At 38.4% G+C, this 25,696-nt stretch overlaps 1 long non-coding RNA gene across 8 annotated transcripts in view; it reads right to left on the bottom strand.

Annotated features, from left to right (window-relative positions):
* The window catches only part of LOC138064737 (uncharacterized), a 63,266-nt gene extending 38,673 nt beyond the window's left edge, over positions 1-24,593 (bottom strand). For 5 of the 8 annotated variants that reach the window (XR_011137987.1, XR_011137988.1, XR_011137982.1 and 2 more), the window contains exons 1-5: positions 24,042-24,593; positions 15,016-15,106; positions 14,488-14,598; positions 12,308-12,457; positions 9,310-9,492 (exon numbers count right to left, since the gene is read on the bottom strand). This is a non-coding gene — a long non-coding RNA (uncharacterized lncRNA). The remainder of the gene's footprint in view (positions 1-9,309; positions 9,493-12,307; positions 12,458-14,487; positions 14,599-15,015; positions 15,107-24,041) is intronic. The other 3 variants (XR_011137984.1, XR_011137985.1, XR_011137989.1) reach the window with 2 other exon arrangements.
* Between the last annotated feature and the right edge of the window lie 1,103 nt (positions 24,594-25,696).

Raw genomic sequence — 25,696 nt, forward strand, 5'->3', positions numbered from 1 at the left:
AGTGGAACTTAAAGTGGAACTTTGTACTAAAAATCAACCATGAAGGGCAATGAACTTGAAGGATGTAGTTGCAAATGCAATGTCAGGACCTACACACTTAGGAGCAGTCTGAGACTTTGGAATAGTCTTTTAGATTTGCACCCAAAGCAAAACCTTTTTTTTTTTTTTTTTTTTCTATATTTCTCTTTCATCTATACTGCTTATTTGTGCGTTCTGAGGTAAATGCGCATGGCTAAGAGCGTGATGATTCTCAGTATGGAAATCTTTTGGATAGTCCATACAATATAATTCTGTTTCTCAACAGCAAGCTCATATTACAGAAATACAACAATGAAAAACTGCCTTCTGGAAAAGGACTCATACAAAAAGGAATGACCAGCAAAGCTAGAAAAGGTCAGCTGTGCAGAAAAAAAATGAGACCATATCAGTAAAATGACTGGCAATAAATCAATGCCAGGTGCTGTAAATGGATTAAAACCCTCAGCTTTCTGCGCAATCTGTCAACAATCAGACAGCCAAAGTTGGCAGCTGTGGCAGGGACATGAAAGAATCTCATAAATGTGTCAGTTCCATATCTAAGTACCAAATCTTTCACATAAGGCAAACGTTAAGAGAAGTATTTCCTACTGCGACGGGCCTATTTAGCATTTCCTTTCCTTAAACTATTATAATCTACTATTTGAATGTAGTCAGGTTGTGAAGATTCCTAGCCTTCATATTTTTAGTGTTCATAATAATTAAAAAGCTTTTCCCATTATACAGGAAGAGTGATGAGAAAACCACTTGGGTTCAGCTAGATTCAAATAACCTATTTTTATTAATTCCATAGTTATTAAAACTCTATTGTTATAGACAACTCTAGGCAATGACTAGCAGATTATACACAATGCTAGTCAGCTTGCTTTCTACAATACAGAACACAGTGGTCAGCACTAAAGAATAATTTAAAGAATATTACCTAATTCTTATTCACTGCCATCTTAATTGCATTCGGCAGAGAACATAATCCTACAGAGATACAGTAAATTTGCACATATATTCTGGAAAAATCAATTAGGAATTAATACCACTCAGCTACTTCTGTCCCCAGAGACTTTAAACACAGCGTCAGCTATCGGTTCAGACCACTGTCCTAGTACAAATGGGAGAGTGGAAATGAAGCTCTTATATTGTCTAGGCTGTCACATCTCCTCTCTCAAAATTTATTCCATTTCATTTACGTGAGACGAAGACAAGCAAGAAAGAAAAAGGGGACAACAAAGTGATTTGTTGGTCTAACAAATCCCAGCTACCACAGCAATAAAATTTACTAGAGCTGCTTTGCACTATTTTGCCGTGTGGGGAGAACTGACTCCAGGATAGAGGAGCTACTAACGTGGCCCCTCTTATTCCCAATCAGGAAAACTGAGCATGGGGAAAACTGAGCCCAGAAGAGGCTCCATCTGATACTCAGAGTGCAGGAGATAAACAGAAACAAATTAGCGCATAGGCTGGGAAAAGTTCATTATCGTCTTCCACTAACATGACGCGAGAGCTGGATAGTATCCGTTACCATACAACCTTATCAGAAGCTCTTCGTTCCTTTGGAAAAACCAAAAAGAGTATCATGTGAGCTTTTGATGCTGTCAAAATGCCTGTAGCTGGCAGAGGCAGAGCTACCCGACTTGCTGACAAAGTCCATCCGTTACTGTCACACAAAAGAGGAGGCACAATTAACCGCCTCTTGAAGAGCTATGGCAGCCTTGCAGCAGCTCATGACTGAAAGCTCCCCTCAGCAGGTGAAAGCCAAAACATCTCACAAAACTGCCAGCTGCCATCTGAAGCAGCACAGAGGAGCACTGCTGTCACTGACAATCCTTGAAATATGCCTGGCCTCCTCCAACGGAGGAACTCAGGAAGATTCAGGGTCTGAAGCGGAGTATCCTTCCCACCAAGCACACATCTACCACCGAGACAGTGCCCGCTTCCTCAGCAGAAGTGGATGGCATCAGCTGGGAACTCAGAATAGCTAAAACTCAGCATTGCCTGCAGTGCCAGCACCATGAAGCCCCGAGAAGAACTTAAAACAAATATGATTTAGCGCCTGGCCTCAGGGTTAGTGCAAAGGGCTCAGATGTCATGCAGAATTGCTGTATGCACCTTCCTTAAGCGGCGTTTTATTCAGTTGAGCTTTATATACATTCAGACTGACTCCCTTAACACTTATATTCCTTTAACTGATTCAGAGGAGATAAGAATTTAAGGAAGAAAACAAACAATACTTACCACAGATGAAATGAGGTTAGAGACTCGGGAAAAGTCTGGTAATGCTACTACAGAAATAAAAATAAAAGAGTCTCTTCCCTTGCAAATCTCCCACGTATAAAATCAATGCAGAAATACTATGGCCACGCACAACCCCTCCTGTAATTATTTTGTGTGAGGATATTTTCACCATTATAAAATAGCTATTTTTATATCTCCTAAATCAATACTCTTATGTCATGTCTGATTGATTCGTCTGGCAGTTCAGAAGCAACCTAGGCATCTTTATAAGCCCCAGGATAATCAATATTTCTATGTATCCAGGCATATATGGCATTCATACACATATACGAACATACATACCAAGTAAACTGGGTATTCCTTGTTAGATCTCTGATAGGAAAGAAAAGCATAAGTTCAAATGGTCACAGTTCAAAGCCTATAAAATATAAGAAAGATACTATCCTGCCTTTGTGTAAGAAAGGAAATTTATTACAAATAAAACAACTTCTTTCCCTATCCGTGAAGGCAATCAAAATGATTGATATCGCAACTCATTTTCTACACATGAAAGAAAATAAGCAAACCATTTGAACTCATTTTCTTAGAAGCTTACCTTCTTTTTGCCAATAGATTTAATTTTTTTTTCTTTATGTAACAACAGATGGATTTGGCTTCCAGCTAAATTGTAGTATTGAAAACCTAGCAAGAATCTATTCTTTTTTTTTACATGCCTATATTCTTGTCATTCCCTATTCTGGAAAACAAATTGAAGTTTTGTGTTTGTTCGGCACTAATTTAATTCTGCCTCTCCAAAATAAAAATATCAAGAATTATAACACTCTTGAAGTTACTCCTATGTATGTGTCTACAAGCTTCACGTTCTGTCTATTATTTGCCGATTTTTCCTGCACTTGTTAGAATTCCTGTGAAACCCAAAATTAATTGATGTCAGCCTAGTTAGACACCACAGTTCAATGGCAAAATATTTTTGAAGTGCTAATCTAGTGTTTATTCAGAGACTTCACAGAGCTTCCATCTCCCAAGAGCCTATCATTTTAATAAACCTTGAAAAAAACCACACTTATTTGTTGCTGCATTTTACCATTTTTCCATGAAGATAACTTGGGGAATCTGTGTCTCCAGTTTTTTTTGTTTTTTTTTTTTAAATAAAGAAATACAATTCAACATATAATGAATACATTTTTATGACGAAACGGGTATGGAACAAATCTGTCAAACTAGGATTTAAACAGAAACTATGGGAATTAAAGACAATTGTCAAGCAACTCTGGCACCATCATTTAAGTAGATATCTGTTTCCCTCAAATAGTTGCTCTGTTTCTCAGAGCAGCGAAGCAAAGCATCCTCCCAGTAAACCTTTTTTTAACCCTCTTAGGGGGAGAAAGAAGAAAAACATTTTCCAACAGAATAAATCTTACTCATGCTGCAAATTTAGAACCTCTCCCTTCAGACTCTGGCTTCCTTTTCCATTTAGTTACATACAAACTGTTAAGCTAAAAAATATTTGCTGTTTCTATCTTTACCAAACTAGTGTACCACATCAGATATTCTGTGATATCAGCCGTAACTTAAAGAATACCCATCTTTCCAGTGTTCTGTAAGGCTATACATCCTTGAAATGTCAATGTCCACAAAAATAATTCAAATGACACAAAATCAGTCATTCCTACCGAAGTCACTGCTAGGCTTCTGGTCAAAACCACGAGGGACCACCCCTCAAATGAAAAAGAAACAGTAAGGAGATCACGCACAGAAAAGAGAAAAACCAATAGGAAAGCTAGAAATTAAAGAAACAAAACGAAGAAAAAAATATTTTAACATAGCAAGAACAGATAACATTCAGTGGCAAAAAGAATTTGCTTTGGCTAAACATTTTGACACAATGAACAATTCAGCAACATAATTATTGAGTTTTTAAATAATGAATATGATTTTAAATAATCAGTGAGGACACAGTGATTGTCACCAAATATTATTATGTCAACATCTACTATCCATACTTCTCCAAGGCAGAAGTTAGTGTGCCATGGATGCAGATGAGTTACCAGCACATCAGTGATTTCACAAGTCCGCCATACGATCAACATGTTTCCGTGTTGCTATCAACGTTCAGTGTGCAAACAGACTACGTCAAAACCTGCAAGAGACAAGCACTTTCCAAAGACATAACTGAGACATTACTAACATTTTAAAAATATTTTCTTAACCTCCACAAACAGGTAACTGGAGAAAAGAATAACTGTAACACTATAGAAAAGAACAAACGTATCTGATGTACCCAGGAGTAGTGAAAAAGTGAAGAACTGTGACCGTTACGGGAAAGATGTCAATATGTAAATTGTACAAATGGTTTTCTACTAGGAGAACGAAGTAGAAAGCATACGAATTAGCTTGTATTAGGATTAAACAACAATCAGTAGTGCAAGGGATACTATTTTGGGCATAATTAAAGTAGCCAGAAAAATCAGATTTTACAAAGCTAACATGAGTTAAAATGTTAAGACAAATAACAGCAAAGGTTCACCAAGCAGCAGCAAAGAATTCTAAATAAAGGTCATTCCACTTATCACAGAGGAATGGAACCGTGAAGAGAAAACACAGAAAGTGTTAAAACGTGAACCTTTTTTTTCCTGCAAATCAGTGAATTGCAGCCTGGGCTTTTGTAAATCAACAGCAGGTTTACACCAACAAAAGATGCGCACTTAGAAAACATCAGCATCACACCTATGAACGTTTTTGAGAAGTCAGACAGCATTACACTTTATAAGGTTTCAAAACCAGACAAGATAAAAATCAAGAGGGCTAACTGCTATAGGAGCTATACGGACGCTAGCAAATGTCTCATTACTTCTTAGGTTTAGGAGATCACCAAGAATCAGATCTCCAAGGAGCGGTAAGAAGACACCACTTGCCTTCCCTTCTTCCCCCTCTCTCCCTTCCTGCTCCAAGACATAAGACTTAGAGATATCACAGGTCCATACTGATTAGTCAGGCAGTTTTAAGTTCAGTCCAAATCATTCTTACAAGAGCAAATAAAATATCTGGGGAAAACAACGTGACTGACAACCAAGACAGCTTCCAAAAAAAGCCATACTTCATACTAATCAGATACATCCAAGTGGGCACTCAAAAATAAATAATTATAAAATAAACTCCTACATTTTTCAGTGACAGAGCATACTAATTTAGTTTATTTTTACTGTATAAATTAAATGAAAATTTGGCAAATGTCCACTTCTACACTTCCTAACACAGTTTTCTGACTCAGACAGCTATCTGTGGAAGATGAGAATGAAAAAGTGAACATTTCACCACATCGCAAGGCATCCGTAAACAAAGACAGATAAAATCCTGTTTTGCCTTTCCACTTTCACCCCAAGAGTATCGGATCATCAATTGACCCAAGTGGAAATCAAGAACCACTGGAGCTAGGAGAATTACCCAAACTTGATTGCAGTGAGGGCATGGCTTGTAAAATAGGCAAAGCTTAAACACACCGTTATGCATAGGCATAGCAGTATTGCAGAGTCTTTCAGAAACAAAGAGATGCAAAAAAATGTCTGGGTGCTGATGTATTCTCCTGTATCAGAAGGACTGGACCAGATCATCTCCAGAGGTCCCTTCCAACCCCAACTGTTCTGTCATTAAAAGATTTCCTGTATGATGCAGGTAAATCAAACAGATCTCACGAATTCAGAAAAAGTTATTTCCTATGCCTGCAGGTTTCAGGGGTCCAGAAGCATTTTGCTCGCTACCTTTCTCTGGGATATAAGCTGGGATTACTTGAGGTTCTTCTATACTTTTGTGCTTCTTTATGAACACTGAGCCGTCCGGATTTTAGAAATCCTCACAGCTGGCTGACAGCCGCCGTCTACTCTTCAGCCTACACTAACAAAATAGGCGCCTGAGCCTTTTCCGAGATAAAGGGGTATTCTAGCGTGACAGCAGCCATGGCACAGTTAGCCGCAGCGGAGTCCACGCTGGCGAGAAGCGCTACGAACAGCTTCACAAATGAAAACAGAAGAAACACTTTTGCCTGCTTTAAGCAAGTCTTAAGCACTAGCGCTAGGTAAACCAGTCCACTTGCTAAAGGCAAGGGAAGGGCACTGAAAAACCCCTTTCAAGAGGGTTCCTCAACTAGCAGCAATTTAAGTGTGTTTGCTGGAGAGTTAAATCGCATCAGGAACAACCTTCAGAAGGATGTCTGAAATGTGAAGCTAAGGAAAGGTCTCAGAGAAAAGACAGGCAAAGCGCCCGCCTGCCACACCAAGGGGAGCACGTTCTCAGCTCAGACTGAGCTACCTCAAAGCGGCAGGAACCAAGCCTAAAAAGCCAGAAGCTTTCGGTTTGCCTTTTTCCCCTGGGTTGGTTGGTTTGTTATTTAATCCACGATAAGATTCAGATGTCCAGAGAAACTGCCTCGCGCAGAACTGACTGCTCAGGATGAACAAGGAACTTACAAAGCAAATGGCAGAATCCTCAGCATTTTATATGCAAAAAACCCACAACTTTCTGTTCTTAAATTAAATTTCCACTAAAATAAAGGGAGAGGAAAGAGGGGGACAAACCTGTCATAAAAATATTTGTGGTCAATACTGATAAAAATGAAATATGGATGTGAACCTTCTCTTGATATAATCGTTATTGCGTTACTCAAACCACAGAACAGCAGCGAGCACGTTTGCTTCAGAGTACGAGCAGCGCAGAAGCTGTAAGGATCCTGCAGACCACCAGGGCGTACCGCGCTTAAGGAGAACGCCAAAGCAACTCAGCTCAGATTCTTATGAAGAACATAAGGGAAAGAAACAGCAGGGATGAACACAGGGCTCATACCCTGAGGACCCGAGGAAGAAAACTATCTTGAAGGCAGCATCCTAATAAATGTCCTCTGGAGAGCGCGAGCAGCATCACTGTGCAGTGTTACGGATGTCAGAGGGGGCACGCGTTCGGGGGAAGCCCATCCACAGTTGTATGATCAGAGCCTGCCGGATGGTTTCCAGACACTGGTTACAGTCAGGATTTTCTCGTTTGGTTTACGTACGTCGTTTCTTTACTACAGTCACAAGAGTGGGGACTTTCTAAGTGAGCGTGCCTCTTGCTTATAACCCAGACTTTTAATATATATACATATACACATCATTTATGGAAAGTACAGTAGAAGAAGTAGTTATGTTTAAATTGCCTATTGCCTCATAACGTGCCTTCAAAATAAAATCTATTACTGGAATGGAAAAAAAGAGAGTACAGTATAAAAGTGATAAACGAAAAAGTGGACAGATTCACTTTCTCAGTAAATTTAAAAGCACAGCAAACCAGGAAATCCTGCATGGTGTTCAAAAGCCAGACAATAAGAAAGGAGTAACTCTGCCTACCTACAAAAAGGAAAGAAAATATCTTATGACTATATTATAGCTTATGAAACAGAAGGAGATGGTTCACAACATTTGTGATATTTTCTTTTCTTGACCTAAGCATGACTCAGATGCAAATGACATGACTAGTTTGTGCCCTTTGTGCTCTTCATCCATTTCACTATGTTATAGATAACATATCATCTTCTCCTTATTAATTATGCAAGAAAATGGTCCATCTGAGGAACATGCAATAAATCAATATTAAGGAATACGACTGAATCCCTTGATCACTGCAGGTACTGAAGTGTTCTCAAGCGGAAAAAATGTTCCTTAAAATCTTTTCATTCTAATAACTGTTTCATTTGTCCCCATTTGACTTGTGGAAAGGCCCAAGATGAAAGTAAAACATTTTGTTTCACAATACATCAAATAAATCAAACTTTTTTTCATTTATGTTAAACAATATCATTGAGATTTTTCCTCATTTTATTTTCTTTCACCTTTCCTCGCAAAACACAGCTCATTTCAGATCATTTCCCCCTTTTTTGGTCTGACTAGCATGGAAAAGTTGGGTTTTATGCTTTGTTAAAAATTCAAATATTTAAGGTTTTTCTTTAAGATTGATTTGATGGATAGCTTGTTCCTGCAAAGTTTTTTCAGCTTTCTTTGGGTACACTCTGATGAAGTCTGTCCTGCAGCTACATTCGCAGTCTGGCTATGGAAGAGCCTACAATTATCACCTCTCACAAAAATAATTCCTGCCAAAGAAATGAGACACTCATTCAAAATATATCTGTCAGATATATTTTTTCAGATATAACTCTCAGATGTTATAAATTCAGTCATATTCCTTTAAACTATCCTCCTCTTACAAAAGCATGAATCTAAGTCCCTTATATATTTTTATAGGTAACAAAGTTTCTATTTTAATTATTATGATTCAGTAATATGTTCCTTCTATTTCTAAACATGCAGATTCTCTTAAAATGAGACATGCTGGTAGCATCCAATACAGTATTTTTTCAGAAGTTTATGGAAGGGCTAGATTCAAAAATTTTGAGAGCTTCTTAAATTCAGCTTAGCCAAGAACAAGTAAGAAAATAAAGCCCCTATTTCTTCCTAAAACTTAAATGCTCAAGAGATTGTTTAGTGTACGTTTTATTTTTTCTCTGTCAATATAAAACAAAAAACATTGTGGAGCATATGGGAACAATGCTGTAAGGGTAGAAATAAAAATGCCGTAAGAGTAGAACAGAGAAAACAAGTGTCAAATTAGCGTTAATGAAAGCACTAAATATGATTAACAAGTGATTTGTTTAGACTCGTTCATAGTCCGTACCGTGGTTGGGAGCTATTTTCTTCATACAATGTGTGTTTCATTGGCATTTACAAGCCTTGGTGGCCAAATAATTTCTTATTCATAGGCAAAAGCTTCTCTCTGGACAGCAGATAACTGTCACCTTTTTTCTAAATAGTTGCAAGAGGAAAATTGCAAAGAAATAGCACAATAAATACTTTTGCAAAAGACACGACAAAGTCAAGCAGAACTATGCATGCACCCCTTTCCATATAGGGCACATAGGGGTAAATTGTACTCAGCTCTTGGCATGAAGGAAAGGTAATGAACCCGCCAATTATCTTCCCAGCTTGTACAGGAGAGGGGGAAGATTTATTGCTGTTTTCCGACCTGATAAAGATGATCTGAACTGCCCAGAACTTTCACGATCAAGCTGCTTTCTTGAATCCAGTTATTCTCTGCCAAAAAAATCCAATTTCCGTAGAGAAGTGCTGTTTAATCACAAGTCAGAAATTCTAGGCCATATCCCAAAGAATATATATCACGTCCCGATTCCAGTTAGGAGGCAGTAGGCTGAAACAAATTGCATATAAATTGTATAACACGTTAAGTACATTTGCCATGATAATAAACCTTTTAATTGCTTGGCTGTTGTATATTTGCACTTTGCTAGAAGCATCATGAGCTATTTCAGATTCAAGTAACAGGCTAACCCGACAGACATTAACCCCTTAGATTTCTGTAAAGCCATTTCAGGTGAGCTGCCATAAACTAAACTAAATGTCAGCACATGTATGTTAATATTTCTCTTGTTTTTCTGGACTAGTTTTTAAACTCTTATACAGTAAATAAAAATTGTTTCCAGTAAGTATCATGTTAACGTATTGAAAACGGCATTTAATTTCAAAGCAGTTCTTTTATGATTGTTAATAGACTAGACTCTTCAGTGCTTCGAAAACATGATCCAGAGTCCTGCAGCATCTTCAGTCTAGGCAAATACTGCAGCTCTTCTGAGTTAAAACAATAGAATGCAATAACTTCCTTCTAATAATTAAGCAGAAGCTGCTGTACCTATCAGTACCCTAAGATTATGAAGGCTTTTATAATGCAAACATTATTGGAAAACTGGGCATTGACATGTTGGCTTTGACAGACAAATTCCTTCACTAGGTTGAAACTTCTTACTGATACAAGGTTGTATCTTCGCTAGGGCTAAGCATTGCTCCAAAAAGCACACTGGCAGACAGGTATCCAACATACCTGCCCTGACTGCGGAGAGGTCAGATAGATTATGTACGTGTCTCCAGTAAAACTGAAATTTCATGTATTCATTTATTTTGGCCTCAACACATGATAAACTTATAGGCTGCATGGGTCCCAGATGCTAGAGTATATATTAGGGGGGGTGGGCAAAGGAAGAAGGGAATAGAAGGAAGACAAAAAAATAAATAAATAAAAGATAGATAGATTTAAAAAAAAATCTCTTTTTCTCTTTGATCTGATGGAAGGTTTTTAAGATGTGTCTTTCTCAGGACAGATCTAATATGTGATTCCCGCTGTGTCATTGCTGGGGGGAAAGATACTGAAGCAAAAGCTTGACTATCATTGATTTGGTCCATAATGGGCATCCCAAAAACCAGGATTGCAGAATGACATTCCATTAAGCCTGAGAGTGAAGATTTTACCAAATGATTCTGCTGAACAGATATTCAGGTATGCTAAAATATTCAGATCTTTCAAAAATAATGGGAACAGGAGCTGAGTACAGCTGCTTTACCAGTGGTCATCCACAACATATAAAATGCAGTACAAGGTTAATCTCAAATGATTACCTACAGCATATCCAGAAGCATCCTGGCAGAGCATGGAAACCTAATGGTGTTAATAGACTGGACTTTTCAATGGCTTCGACAACATAACCCAGTGTCCTGTGGCACAGAGGCTCTTCAGTCTAGGCAAATGTTGCAGCATTTCTGATGCAAACAGAGTTCAATAAAACTTATATTCTAACAGCTAAGCTAAACAATAACACTGCTACTACTACAGCTCATTTGTTTTCTGTTATCTGTTATTGAATTCTCTTGCTCCCTCCACTTATGATTCTTTTTTTCAACCATTATTCTTATTCAGATACCGCTGATTTGGCTAGCCAGGGAAACGGTAGAAGTGTCACAAGCAGGTATTTTCCCCACGATTTTTTACCCAAAATGCATACATGAAGTATGTGGGTTTTTTTTTTTTTTTAAACCCCAAATGCACACATCAAGTATGAGGAGTCCTTGTCACCTTGTATAGGGAAATTAAAATAAGGATCAGCCTGACTTTATTTGTAATTTCATTTCCCTTGGAGATATGCATGTGTGTTCATTTTTTATTGTAACACCTACTGAATCTAAGTATTTCCTACAGAATGGTCAGGTCCCCTGAACTGCTTCTTTAGGGCGCTCCATCTACTGCCTGTTAACAAAATAAGTCAGGTATATATAAATATATATGTATATACACACACACATACACACAAACACATACGTGGTAGCATTTTCCAAAACAGAATTTTTTTTTTTTTTTAAGATATGGGCTAACAAATAATATTTTCCCTATTTCTCCTGGTCAGAAACAGTTTGTTCATTTGCAGTTTCCAAAACAAATAAAGCAGAAACACAAATCTAGCATCCACTACCACAGTCTAACTACGAAAGATAAGGAAATTATAAGCAACTTAAAATAGTCTTACAAGCTTAATTTGCAGAGTTTTAATTCTAAACAGCAATTGCAATGAACAACAAGATGGAGTCCAAGGAGAGGTGTATTATACAGCCTGAAAGAGCTCAACAGCACAACAGGGTAGTGCTGTGTGCTGACACACAGACCTGGTCCCAAGACTAACAAAAGGAGCTGAATCAGCAAAGCACACGGTATTTTTCTGCTCACTCCCCTACACAGCTCTCTCATGAGTGATGCATGCCTACTGAGAGAATCGGAGGTGAGTTCAGGCAGTGCTACTACTGTGCCACCTGCACGGCCGAAACTAGATAACCCTCTTCTTCATCTAGAGGCTGATGTAGCTGGTATGTTTTTGTATGCTCTACAGCTTAGTTTTGAGATAAAGTTAGTATTTGTCCCAAGTACGCAGGAGACCTTACGTGTATGCAGAAAGGCAGGCAATAACAGCCTGCTGGGTACCCTCCTGGGTAAGACACTAAGATTTAGAAGTCCACCTTTTTCTTGGGCATTTAGTCACTCCTGCTGCCAGCAGCACAAGCCACTGGCCATCACCATGTCTGCCCTTTATCAGTCTTGTCTTTTTTTACAACTAGAGTTTTTCCCACATTGCTCAGCCTACTCACCCTCATGGGACAACTCACAGCCCCTGTCTTGTGATATTTACCCAGCCAGACTTCCTCCAAGCTGCAACACCATGACCTCAAACTCCAGGACGAGGGAACGAGTTTGCTCCAAAAAGTCAAAGCCAGGCAGCTTCTCCTTCTAGCTTCCCATGGTAGGACAGCAGGGTCTTCTCACACTCATCTGGTCTTTCCTGGTGACAGCCACAGCATAATAACAGAAGAAATTCTTCCATTTATCATTTTGCCTTTACAATTTCATTTTTCACATGCGTTTCTTAACATTCAGTTCTCGTATTCTGTGCATATAGCAGAAAAGCAGTAACTGGGGTTATTATTAAATTAGACTTATTTCCATTACTGACTACGAAAACTAGGAATAAACATAGGAATAAAATGATAATAAAACAAATTTTTAAAATGTTTTGATAGTTATGAGCTCCAAAGACAATATAAAAGAGAATGAGATAACAGATTAAAGCAGCACATCATGTTGACTAATTGCAATTCTTAGGCAATAATGAAAATTAATGTTAGTCTAAGATTTTATGTTTTTTTTAAGTAATTTCATTAGGGCTTTAAAGGATAGCAAAATGGTTGTCTTAGCAGCATCCTTATTAGAGTCAGAAAAATTAAGAAATGTTGATAACAGCAAAAATACGCAGATTCACACTTTTTTCAAGATTTTCAAGGTCAACAAATTATGGCAACCCACCAAGACATTCTGTTATTCATACCAAATCCCTTAGTCTTTAAAAATAGAGGAATTAGTGTCTGTAAAAGGTTATCTTGGTTGTATTTTTTTAATTAAGATAAAATGTTCTGGCTAAAGTGCAGTGTCTGTTAATCCTGCTTAAGCACAGCACAGTTTGTAACAAGTGCACAATGCAAGGGCAGTACAAACTAACCTAACAGTTACCTAATTTTTTTCAGAAAGCTTTTCAAGATCAAATTGACTTATTAGATAAGGTTCTATCAGGGAAAGAAGAAAAAAACAGATAAGTATTACACTTCCAGAAATTCTTCCAGGGTGAAGTAAAAATTACTTCTCACATACCTTTTTATGATTCTCTGATTGCTCAGAAACACATAAAATACTCTCTTGTCTGAGAACCTGATTTACCATCGTTTATATTTCCTACCTTGTGTGTAGGAAAACTGTGTGCTATCATTAGAACTAGAGCAGTGCAGAACTATCATATAGCAGTAGTGACATTCAGTGCATACATGGAGTTTTGCAGAAATTTCTCAGTGTTTATGGTAGTTGAGTGCATTTGAGAACTTAACTTATTTCCATGGTTTAAATTGATTTCTTTCTTACTTACGCAGAAGAGTCATCCTAACCCATCAAATTTCACTCTTGGATGACCAAATAAGAATTTGTAGCCTTCCTTCTAAACAAAATCATTTTTTCCTCCTTCACTTACTGTTCTGGGACTTGGGAAAGCAAGACGACTATAGAAGTGCTTTCCCCAAGAATTTCTCTCTCCCTTTAAAAAACACCATACACATGCATTTCATTACTTTGTTCTTCCCACAACACATGTATAATCAACACTGCCTGTTTAACTCTTTAAATTTAGAAAGTCTTGAAAGCAACAATGATATGGTGGTTTAGGAGAAACCTTATTGAAACTGGTAAACAGAGACACTTTTCATTTGAAGCCCAAGGAAACAGTGAAATGTCCCTTTAACTGGAGACAATAAAAACCACATGCCACACTAGGAGCCCTTCAGGAGTTTGAACTATGTGGGCTAATGCTGAAGTGGGAGGACTGACTTGATTGCAGTTTTAACATTTGTGCACACGTGCAGAGAAAACCAAAAGATGCAGTTAAGGAAAGAATAAAGCACAAGACATGCTAGAAAAAACTGGTGGAGTAACTCTGAGGAAAGTGAGAATAGAGAGTTCTGGTGCTGAATAATGGTTGACTTAGACGTGGAACTATGAGAAAAACTAAACTATTAATTAGACTGTTTCCTGGTATTCAATTCCTGTATGTTTAGACGAAACCAACTACATTTTCCTGGAAACAAAGAGGATTGCATAAAACACTTGAGTAAATCATCAGTACCTCTTAACCAATACCATATTTTATCACATCTTCTAAGCAATGTGTAAGATCAGATAAAGAAAAAGCCTCCTCTCGCCATCACTTTCAAGATCCTTCCCAGAACAAAATGAAGGTCATATCACATAAAGCTACAACTGACAAGCACTTACCAGGTTCTCATAGACATTTAGTCTATGAGTCAGAAGTAATAGTGTGAAGAACAACACAGAAGAAGGCGTCAATGCAGAAAGAAGAATCTCTCCAGCAAACAGAAGCCTGAGCTGCAAGATATAACCAGAATTAGTCAGAGACAATGGGATACAGGTTTTCACTAATTCACGCTCATGCAAATCCAAAACATGAAACTATCACAATTTAGAAAACAGTGCAATACAACCCAAACAAAGCGAAAAATCAAAGTGTATCACAGGGAATGGCAATATAATAATACACTGTTTCTATCATATTTTTAATAAACTCAAAATTCTTACACTGTGTTTCTCATTAAAAAAGTAAACTGAAAGCCATAAAAAGAATAACTTAATTGATAAGTATTTGCTTTCCCTGATCCAACACTTACTCAAATGCCACACAATTTTTTAAAAAGCTGAAATACGGTTTGGGATGGCAAGTCTGGGCAACAGAAACGTACTGAAAGTTTTCACAAAGATTCAAGACTGAAGTCAAGTTTTCCTTACCTAGGCACAAGGCAGTACGTCAGCAGGTTGCACTTTGCAATTAGAAGCCTCTGAACTTTCTCCAGAAGACATCTCATGAGACAAGGAATTTCTGTGAAGTAAGCAAGGCATTGAAGTGCTCAGTCTCCATTTTTTCACTCCGGCAAAGTCCAGCATAGCTAACCCCTCAACAGAAGAGGGGAGCTTATTTTGTGGAAGGGATCCCTCCATACAGCGACATCCTGAGCCTGGCATTTCTTACAGGGAAAAGGGCACGAACATGAATAGCTTCCACAGCCTGGTCTGAACGCTGCAAACTGCACCCTGTTTAGCTTGTGGTAATTTTTGTAGCCCTACTTCTAATCTTTCCTGTCAGATGTTTGCTCAAATGTCCTCCAACGTCTTTCAAATGCACTGGTTTTCTGTTAGTCTGCTTTTTCGACATGTAGTCATCGCTCCAGCATTTCCCAAAAAGTCTCCCCTACTTTATTCCTTTTGCCTCTTTCCTTCGTTTGCCAGGAATTCCTACACTCTGCTGCTAATTTCTGACCATCTCTCTCTCATGATATAACACATACTTTTCCAGAAAATGAGAGTAACATGACACAAATCGTGGTCATTGCTGCCCCATTACAACCCCCCTCCCCCCAAAAAAAACCCCAAAACAAAAAACCCCACCTGCTGAATACTCTTGTTAAAAGATCTATTTGATCACCATGAGGCAATTCTTCAGTACATGAAAAAAACTGTCATAGAAACACTAGCTTGATTTTCTGTAGGCTCTGACTATGTCTAAAGATACAATCCGATGATCGTTTGTGATCATGGCAGTATGTTTTAACAAGGCCATTATTTTACAAAAAGTCTTAAACCACTGATTTAAGTAGTCCACGTTAAGCACTAAATCAATATGAACACACTCCACCCAAATTTGTTCAAAACATTTTGAAAGAGTTTTGACAAAACAGTCTTTTGACAAATACTTTGTCTAGCACGTATTGCCTGTTCTCCGGTAATCATCATAAAGTTATGAGTCTGTTTTGTCAAAACAGACAGGAAGGCAGCCATGGACTTACGCCTGATGGAAATCTAATTGTGCAATCAGGTGACACAGTAATGCCTAGACCTCGTATTAATAAGCAGGGAATCACAGCCCGTATTGCTACTCTAAGAATGAAACGCTGTGACTAAGTATTATACACTATTGCCCATTGCAACTCAATCAAAAACGAATTAAATTAGTGAAAGCAATCTGTGATATTCACCAAACTGGGAAGAGTTGTACAACAATACAAGTCAACGTCATTACTTTTCTAATTTACAGCTGCAGAGGAACAGGCCCCCTACTAAAAACTAAACCAAAGAGGAAAAATGTTTTAAGGTCAATGTTGAAACAGCAGTAAAAACAAGCCCACAAGCATTTCTTGGAACTCTGTATTGTTTTTATTAGTAGATTCATATCGTACATGTATTTCTAATGTTTTCCATGTCATCATGTAATAAACACTATACAACAAACATCACGCAATACTTCCATCAGAAGTCCATCAGAAATAAGTTTCAACAAAGAGAACATATCGACAACAGCTGAAGACGAGATTCTACTTCAGTTTTGCAAACTAATGCAATATAACAACTAAGTACTTCCTGAAAGAAGGTTAGAAAAATATGATGAGAGTAAGAACGGGATACCTAGAAAATACGAATGGATGCAAGAGTGAAACCTTTTCGATTAAAGGAATTCACAGTATACTGCTCACATGGAGCCAAAGGAACAAATTGTTCTGTTAGAGAAACTGTGCTGTTTCTTGTGCATCAAATGCAAGTGGTTAGTATCCCGTTAACTGCTAGTCCTATTACAATATTATAGCTTTCTGTGCCTTTGGAACAAATTGATCCTAGCGGACTGAGCATCCTTTGCTGACCTCAGATAAAATGCCATGGAGAAATGGCAGGCTGTAAAAATGATAATGTGATAATTGAAAGCATCTGTGACTGAAGATGTATAAACAACAGTAAAATGAGAAATGCAAGAACTGGCTTAGAAGCGTGGGCTGCCAAGCAGCTCTGAGGCCAAGAAAGAAAAGAGAATGAGAAATCTTCAAAATGTAATATCTTAAATTTTTTTGGCTGCAGTGACTCAAATGTTTTGAATACAGCTGCTATACTCCTGCGAGCCTAAGAGCACGTTATACTTTGAGCAAGTGAGAAATGTTACGGAAGCCAAAAATCACAGATTGGCTAACCTAGGACTCGCTTGATCAAGAACTGAAAGGAAGAACTGTAAATCTAATTACCACAAGTTTATCCAAAACCAATCCTGTCCAACTAAAAACATCTTCTTTAGTAATATTACATATGCAGCTGATGAAAGTAACACGAACGCAATATACTTAGCCTTCTGTAGGATGTCTAACTTAATACCACAAAAACTCCAAATTAAGAAACTCAAAGACTATAAAATACCACGACAGGAATTAAATAGATGAAAGACTGAATGACAACTCTCATAACATTACAGAGAAATCATAATCACATAGGCATGTCTTAGCTGAGACTGCAAGTAAATTACAGATTGTTTGCCTGCTCCCACAGGGACACCGCTACAGCCTATTTTCTGACAGTCCACACAGAAGCAATATAAAGAACACAGTCAATACTTAAAGAATGGGTCACTGTATCCTGGGAAGTGACAGCTCCAAAAAGGACTTGGAAATCACAGTAGACAAAAAGCTGAACATCAGTTCTTCGCTCAATAGTGTGGTTGTGAGGACCAGTGTTGCTCCTGAGCGAATTAACAAAGAACCTTTAGCACGCTGTAATTACATTCAGTTTGATGTCAGTGCTTAAAGATGTAAGTTGATAAATCGAAGAGAGCTTGAAAAAGCCACTGAAAAGCAATAAAGTTGGAAAGCGTGCCTTGTGACAAACTGCAGGATTTCAATCCATTTTGTTCATCAAACAAAAAGGTTAAAGGGAGATATAATCACAATCCATAAGTAACTAACAAAACCAACTTAAATAATCCCCAAATAGCAGATATAGATGAAGAACAAGATCAAGTGGCTGGAAGCTGATGCTGTTCAAAATCAAACTATATATACAGTATAACGCTAAGTGTAACAAATCATAACAGAGTCTGCCTTGCTGGCAATTCTTAACTCAGGATCAAGTCTTTTCCCCTAAAATTTAAATTCCCATTCAGAAGATTAATTGGTCTACACAGACAAGTGTCCAGATCAGATGACGATATTTCCCAAGGTCTTACAGGCTGATGAATCTATAAAATTAACCATGCGCCGCTGTTGGCAGCTTTAGGATCTCAACAGCCTAATTTTTAGGATTCTCCCCAAGTGAAAGATCTGCTAAGAGAAGAGCTTTTTAATTCAAGAAGTTCATCTTTTCTCAAAGATGTTATATGCAGGTCTCAAAATACATTCTCACCCTTGACTTTCTTATAGGCAGACTTAACCACACAGGCTTTCATAATACTAAATGCCTTTCATTTCATTTGTGCTTCTGGCCCATCTTCTTGGAGCATACCAGTCTCTGTCTCTAAAGAGGCTCATTAAAATTGCAGTGGGGAATATGGTACTCCAGGGGTTTTTCCCTCCCGCCTGCTCCAGAAAGGAGCAAAAAACGGTCAGGGTGAACATCAGGCTACAATTTCGTAACACGTCGCACACTGGCAAAAGGAGGTGAGCAAAGATGTGGAAACGAGGGAGAGATTTGTCAGCTGCAGAGAGCTCTGACAGGAAACGAGAATGAGCCGAGACTGACAAACCTCCTTCTGGGACTGCTCGCACGCTGCTTGGCACATCCTGCTGCTGCTCTGCATGGGCAGAATGGCATCAGCAAATCGACCAAAATACTAACAGCAGAGAAAACGCACACACTTTGGATGAGTAAGACCACGATGTAACAATATTCCCCTCAATGTATTAATCAGTCTTTTATACCAGGCGAGTATTTTCATTGCGTCTTAAAGAAAGCTTGAGAGATTAATGGTCTTTTCAATATACTTTTAAATAAGTTTAAAAAGAAAATCTCAAGTTCATGTCATAAAGTACGAAAATGAATTGCAAAGCAAAAAACACCCTTTCCTAATAAAAGAAAATCATGACAGGAATCTGGTGTTGGTCAAGTAGTTAAGCAGCCGCTCTCTCATTGTCAAAGTCAGCACACAAAATAAATTGGACTCTGCTTGGTCTCAGGAGCAAGGGAGCGCTGACCTAGGTAAAAGCAGCTGCAGTTTCAGAGATCCTGGAGCACTTCTCCTGTTCAACTTCACAGGCACTATCTGCAAGATGAGGCAGAGAACCAGCACAGAAATTCAAGTTAGCCAAGAGTACAGTTTTTAAAGGCAAGCCTAAAGATGGCAGAGATTACATAGAGAGGACTGGTACCTATTGAACAAAAGGTGAAAACGAAAGAAAACTTCAAGTCTTCGCGAGCAACTCTGATTGCAGTAAATTTTTATGTCCCCTAAGAGCCAATAAACACAAATAAAAATATCTGGATGGAGATCAACTTTTCTTTATAATGTAATGAAGTCAAAATAAATAAGGCAAAAAGAATGGAGGCTCTTGACTTCCAAAGTATTTCCTACAACTCAGAGAGAGGTTACCCTTCCTGAAGCACGTTGCTCTGCCATTGATCAGAAGTTATAGGCAGATCCTCTGTTAATAAGAGTAAAGGGTCACTGGGCTACAGCTGAATGATATTCTTCACTTTATTCCATAAAAAGGAAGAGAAAAAAATTCCCATCTCCCCAAATAAAACCTGGCTGACATTTATAGTATACACTTACTGTGGTATTTGCTAAGGTTTTAAACAGTTATGAGTCTTAAATTCTTAGAAGGTGGCTTTTTCCTAAATGCATTATTAGCAGGGTGAGAGAAAGCCATATTCTGAGAATTTCTGCACAGGCTTAACATAATCCAGGCTTCGCATTTTGCGCAAAGAAAAAAAAATGATTGCTGCAGCGCTCAAGTTCAGAGCCGTGACCTCTCCACTCTGCACAGCAGTCCAGAAGGGCAGATGTCGAGAAGCACTTCGTAGGTTGGCTCTAGACTGCGAAATCTAAGAACTGGAAAGGAGCTAGTCCAGAGGTAAAGTGGGAAGAGAGCACAAGCCTCTTCTTCAAGTTTCAGGAATTCTATTTTTTCTTTCATGTAGTTTCAGGTGGTTTCCCGGAAAGAGGCAGTCAATAGAAAGGTCAGTTTTTTTCCTATAGCACTACAATCCAGAAACGAAGAGTCAGACACTTAACTCAGTATTTCTTTTGTGGCTGCAAAGCTATTTTATGGAGTATAGGAAGCATTTTCAATCTATTTAAAGCAAGCCTTCAATACGACAAGATCTCTTAAACTTCACAAATTGACACACACTACCATTAAATTGAGCCTCATGAGACTAAAGCCATTGAGTTGTAAATCTCTAACGTCCAGAACATGAATAACAGGCGGGCTGAAGCAGGCAGGGATGCTAAGCTGACTTCTCTAAGTGTGGAAGGTAGGAACTACTTTGCTTCAAATTATATCCTAACAAATGCAGTACCATAGGGAGCATATTACAGTGTATTGATCACAACTGACAGAGGAGGAGTATGTCATGAAATGTCAGATAAGAGAGGGAAAGAAAGAAAATACACAAATACTTTTAAGACTATGTTATAAGAGAAAGATGCAGTTAATATTATCGGATAACTAATCGCAATCATGTGCTTTTTCTACACTGCTACTCAGAATTTGATCCTACAGCTCTGCAGTTTTGTCTTCTTTTTCCCATTTATATTTTTACTTTTCCTTTTTAGTCACTTTTTTGTCTTTATCTTTCTATACAGACGCCTTCAATCTTGTTTCCCATCTACTTATTCTGACCACTGTCGCTTAGTTTAAGCAAGAAACCTATCATTGCACAATAGGCATATAAATATCCATTATAAAACAGCAAACTAAAGCCAGCCTACAACCTTCCGCTTTTAAATCTTCAATGACACTAAGGAGAGATTGTATTTAAGGCTCCCAAATAGTTTTGTAATAATTTCAGGGAGTGATACACCAACTGCATAAACCTTCTGCTGATTTATAGCTTAAAACTGATTAAGAGATCATTAAAACAAAAACACCGTTTCTGTTTTACAGCACTTTCTTAAGCTTCACTGAATCTCCTGTCTTACAGATGTGACTTCACACCTATAGCATGGTCACTCACAGGAAATGCTAGAGCAGAGACATCTCGTGGTAACAAGTAGAGGTACGCAAACAAAATATTCATTGCACTATTGAATACTGAAAATGCATGTTAGATACACGAAAGCAACTTTGGGTTCACTACAACTTTTAAAAGTATATTCAGAACAAAAACTTTCAAATAAAGATCTCAATGTGCTTCGCTAGAAAAAACGTTCAATAGTTTCAAAGAATTGTTTGAGGTTTTTATTGACCAAAGCCATTTAGCAGGCATTCACAAAAATATCTGTTTCCATCCAAATTTGTGTGCTTGGTGAAAAAAAAGTTCTACTAAAAAAAGATTCAGCTCCCTTTGTAGTACACACATCAGCCCAGCTTCTATAATTATTTCCGTTTATGCAAGAAAAAAATTTAATATATATATATATATGAAATTACTATCTGCTTATAGAAGAATACTTCAAAAAAACCCTGGTAGAGGGGATATGAAATGGTGCCCCTGAACTGCAGCAAGGAAAAGTCAGGATAGATGTTGTTTCTCTCAGCAGAGAGTCTCTTTTAGAAGAGACTAGATCAACACCAGTTAGATGGGACAAAGGTATACGCAAACATCTAGAGACAGTGTGGACTGCTCTCCTGTGGTCCCTCCCTGTGCTAGTTTTCTATTATTCAGTTTCCTCATCAAAAAAACCCCAAACAAACAAAAAAAGTGCTTATCATCTTTGTGAAAGGTTTGGAGTTTCTGCTGCCTGCATTATCCTCTACTATCAACACAAATGGGATCCAGATCACTATGAGAAGTACCTTTTTGCTTTTGAGAGGCTCCAGTGAGGTTTATCAGATGAAAACGGATAAATCGCAAAAGTTATTATTCGGACTGATCCATGACAAGATTGACTACCCTAGAAATAGTAGTGACCTTTAAAGATAGCATTTGTAAAGTCTCCAGGAATCTAGACGAGCATATGGGGTTCATAAATAAGTGCTGTTGATCAATATTCTTTTAAGTGAAATAATAAATATTTTAAATCTGCAAGACTACTTCACTGCAGAGCTAAAAAACATTGGTCTTCAGTCAGAGCTGGATAATTGAGGGGCCGTGAGGCTCAGGGAGGTTAAATACTTTGGCTGTGATCACAGAGAATTCAAGGTCAGACACCGGACTAGGAAAAAATGTTTCACACTCCAGGTTTCTGCCTTTTACAGCAAATGACAGTCTTATATAGACAAATTACTTTACCCCTCTGTTTGCAGGAATAAAAGCATTCATGCATAAGATACTGATTGTTACTGTAAAGTACCATAAAAAGAGAACGGATCATCTCCAAAAAAATGTTTGAAGAAGAAGGTGAGTGCAAAGTAAGACTTTTACTGCCATTTAGAATACGAGAAAATTTTCTAACAGAACATTATAGTCCTATCAATGGATTACCGCACCTTATCAAAATAAGGTCTCATGCATGATATCAGATGAGAGTAATGAAGAACAATACTGAGCGTGGAAGGCTGAATGAGGTTGCTGAGTGACAACAGAGGAGAATTGCTATTAACTGACCTGGAAGATACGGCAGGCTATTTTGCCAGCCCTCTAGGCAGTCAGACATTTATGGCAGAGGCAACATATAGTTCAGGAAGAATGCTGCTCTTGTTGCCATTATTTTTTTTTAAATAAATATTATTTCTTTTCTTCTGAAGATGAAAAAAATCTCGGTCTAATGTAGCTTTCCAAAGATTGCAGAGCAGGAAGGAAACAGATATGATCGAGATTACTCATTTTTGCCTTCATGACATTTTAACCACAACTATTCTTTTTTTTTTTTTTTTAATCCTGCTAAAGAAAACATTTTGGTTCACCTTTAACCAAGACACACAGTCATTTTTCATATCCACAGCTTGATAACTGTTTTAACTCAATTCCCAATTAGGAATACAGCTTCAAGTCAGAACACGCACATTGGTTTTTTTTTAAATCAAATATAAAAGCTTTAAAAATGGATAAAACTTTGCAAAGGGAAAGCAATCATCCTATCACTTACTTCAGGCTATAAACTGTGATAACATGACGGAATAAAACATGATAATAAGTTCGGAGATCTACCATCAAAGAGATAATTAGTAAGGAAACAAAACCAAGTTAAACACGGCACTTGTGACATAAGCAGTTTTTGGAGCTATGTTCTCCTTTTCTCTCACTATTGTTTTCAGCTAAACCACTCCTTTCACGTTAATCATAAAACAAAAGAATACTCTCCGGAATAAAATAATAGATAGGGAATGACGAGGAGCTTAGGTGCTTAATCTGGCAGCTAGGGAAGTCAGAAGCTGCTGAGGAGCTCTGACTGCAGCGGCTGTGCCTGGCTACAGGAGCTAGAAGGGTTCAAAGGTTTTGCCGGGAAGCACTATAAGGATGGCAGGCGATAATGAGCTGCTCAGCTGGCACGAGTCCAAGGAAAAGCAACGTTTCAGCTAAATGGGGTAAGAATAACCATGCTGCTGTTAGGGATGGAAAAAATACATGCCTTTGAGTTTGGAAAGTCAGAACACAGTGAAACACAGTAACCAGCAACTCAGACATGTTGAGATGCTATAAAAATCAATGGAATAGGGTTGTTTCTGGCTACAGAAAACACAGTAAAGCTATGCTATGCTTTCCTTTAACATCCCCCCCAACAAACCATATTCTCAAAAAGGCTTTTCTACTGGAGGGATAATCAAGGAACGGAAACTAACTTATCGCTCTTTCAAAATGACAGAATTATTTGCATAGTAGAAACCCAACGCATATAACGGACACAAGTACAACGCAGACCGCTCACATGACCCAGATGAACACCTGCACAAGGAGGTACGTACCTGGTGAGCACCCAATATGGAGTGGCTGTGACCTAGAAGCAGCGCCCTGAGGGCAGCCAAGGGCTGATGCAGAGAGTCTTACATCCCAGCTCACTCACCCAGAGGATCTTTTTTTTTTTTTTGTTTGCCTTCAGGAAGCTTCTTTAGGATGGTAGAAAGTAACCTGAGGAAGAGACACTGCATAACAGTGGGGGACAAATTCTTAGTCTGTGAGAGGGATCACACCCGAAAAAGCTGCTTTGCAATGTCACGTTGTGACCACACTTCTTGGTGGCATCAAGACAACGTCATCAGCTCCTACATGCACCAGTCCTGCCTGTTGCACCAGATGAACAGCCTCTGCTTGACCTCTCTGTCTCCTGCAGGAGGGGAGCCCAAGTCCCGTGCAGTCACGGGAGGCCACACGTATCATAAGCCAGTTCATGACTGCTGGATCCCCAGTGCCTGCTGATGGCACTGATCATTCCCACAGCAGCTGAGTTCGTAGGACCACTCACTGCTACAATACCCTTTTAATGCTTTTCATTCCCACGCTCCGTTCTGCGTGTCACATTCAACCCACCCAGTGCCCATTAGGCAACTTCCCCCTCTGTTTCATTGCAATGCAAGTCTGTCTTTGCTCAAGAGTAACACTCACCCTCTTTAATAACTGTGGCTCCGGCAAGCAGTCTTTCGCTTGCCCCGTCACATCCTTGCATCAAGAGGTGCAGCTCCACATCTCCAGAGGGACTCGCTTCTTCACTTCTATTTGAATACAGATTTTAGAGTGGGTCTGTATCCTTTCACAGCTGCTTTGCTCTCCAAAAGAAATAATATTCACAGCAACAGTCCAGTTACCTTGCTTACTTTTTGGATCAGCAGGATGAATAGCGCTATTATGCTGCAAGAACTGGACTTGCCTGGGATTCAGATGAAAGCCAACTTAAAAGACTCTTAAATCAAGATTGATTACATTTATGTCTTACCATAGATAAGAAAATCTCCTTCTATATAATCTCTCGTGAATAATTAAAATACAAGGAAAAAAACTGAAAGAGCAGAACAGGCTCTTGCAATGGTTCTAACAGAACACAGATTTACCCTTGAAAATCCATGTCTGGATTACTGAAAGCAAGCTTTGCATGCAGATATTTTGTGCTCTGACAGACAGACCAGTGAAAACAGAATATTTGAATAGAAAGAGCAGACATTACTCTGCTTCTTCATCTCGCTTAACTACACGTGATAAAGCATTTGCACAGGCTTTTTGCAGGGCTGACAGGAGGAGAAAAATCTGAAATATGATTATGGACCTCAGTAGTGCACTGCTTAAGAAAGTACTAGTAGAGCTCATTCCCCCACAACTAGCAACCCGACTCATTCAGAAAAATAAACCTGCTAGCATTTCAACAGATGTATACCTGGAATAACATTTGTAGCACTGCCAAGGTGCTTGGAGGGAGGTAGAGAAAATTGAGAGGAAAAAAAAAAAAAAGATTCAGGAAAGAGAGACAAGCAAGACATGAAGAGTGATAATATGGAAGAAGAAAAGGTATAAAAGAAAAATTATAAGAAAAAATACTCCCCCCAAATGTATTCTTTGCTATCAGCCTTCAGTTTCAGGCAATATATCAATATTAAGAGTAACTTCTACCGATACCTTTTTCTCCCCAAAG

Source organism: Struthio camelus, chromosome Z, assembly GCF_040807025.1.
Source record: "Struthio camelus isolate bStrCam1 chromosome Z, bStrCam1.hap1, whole genome shotgun sequence".
NCBI lineage: Eukaryota > Metazoa > Chordata > Aves > Struthioniformes > Struthionidae > Struthio > Struthio camelus.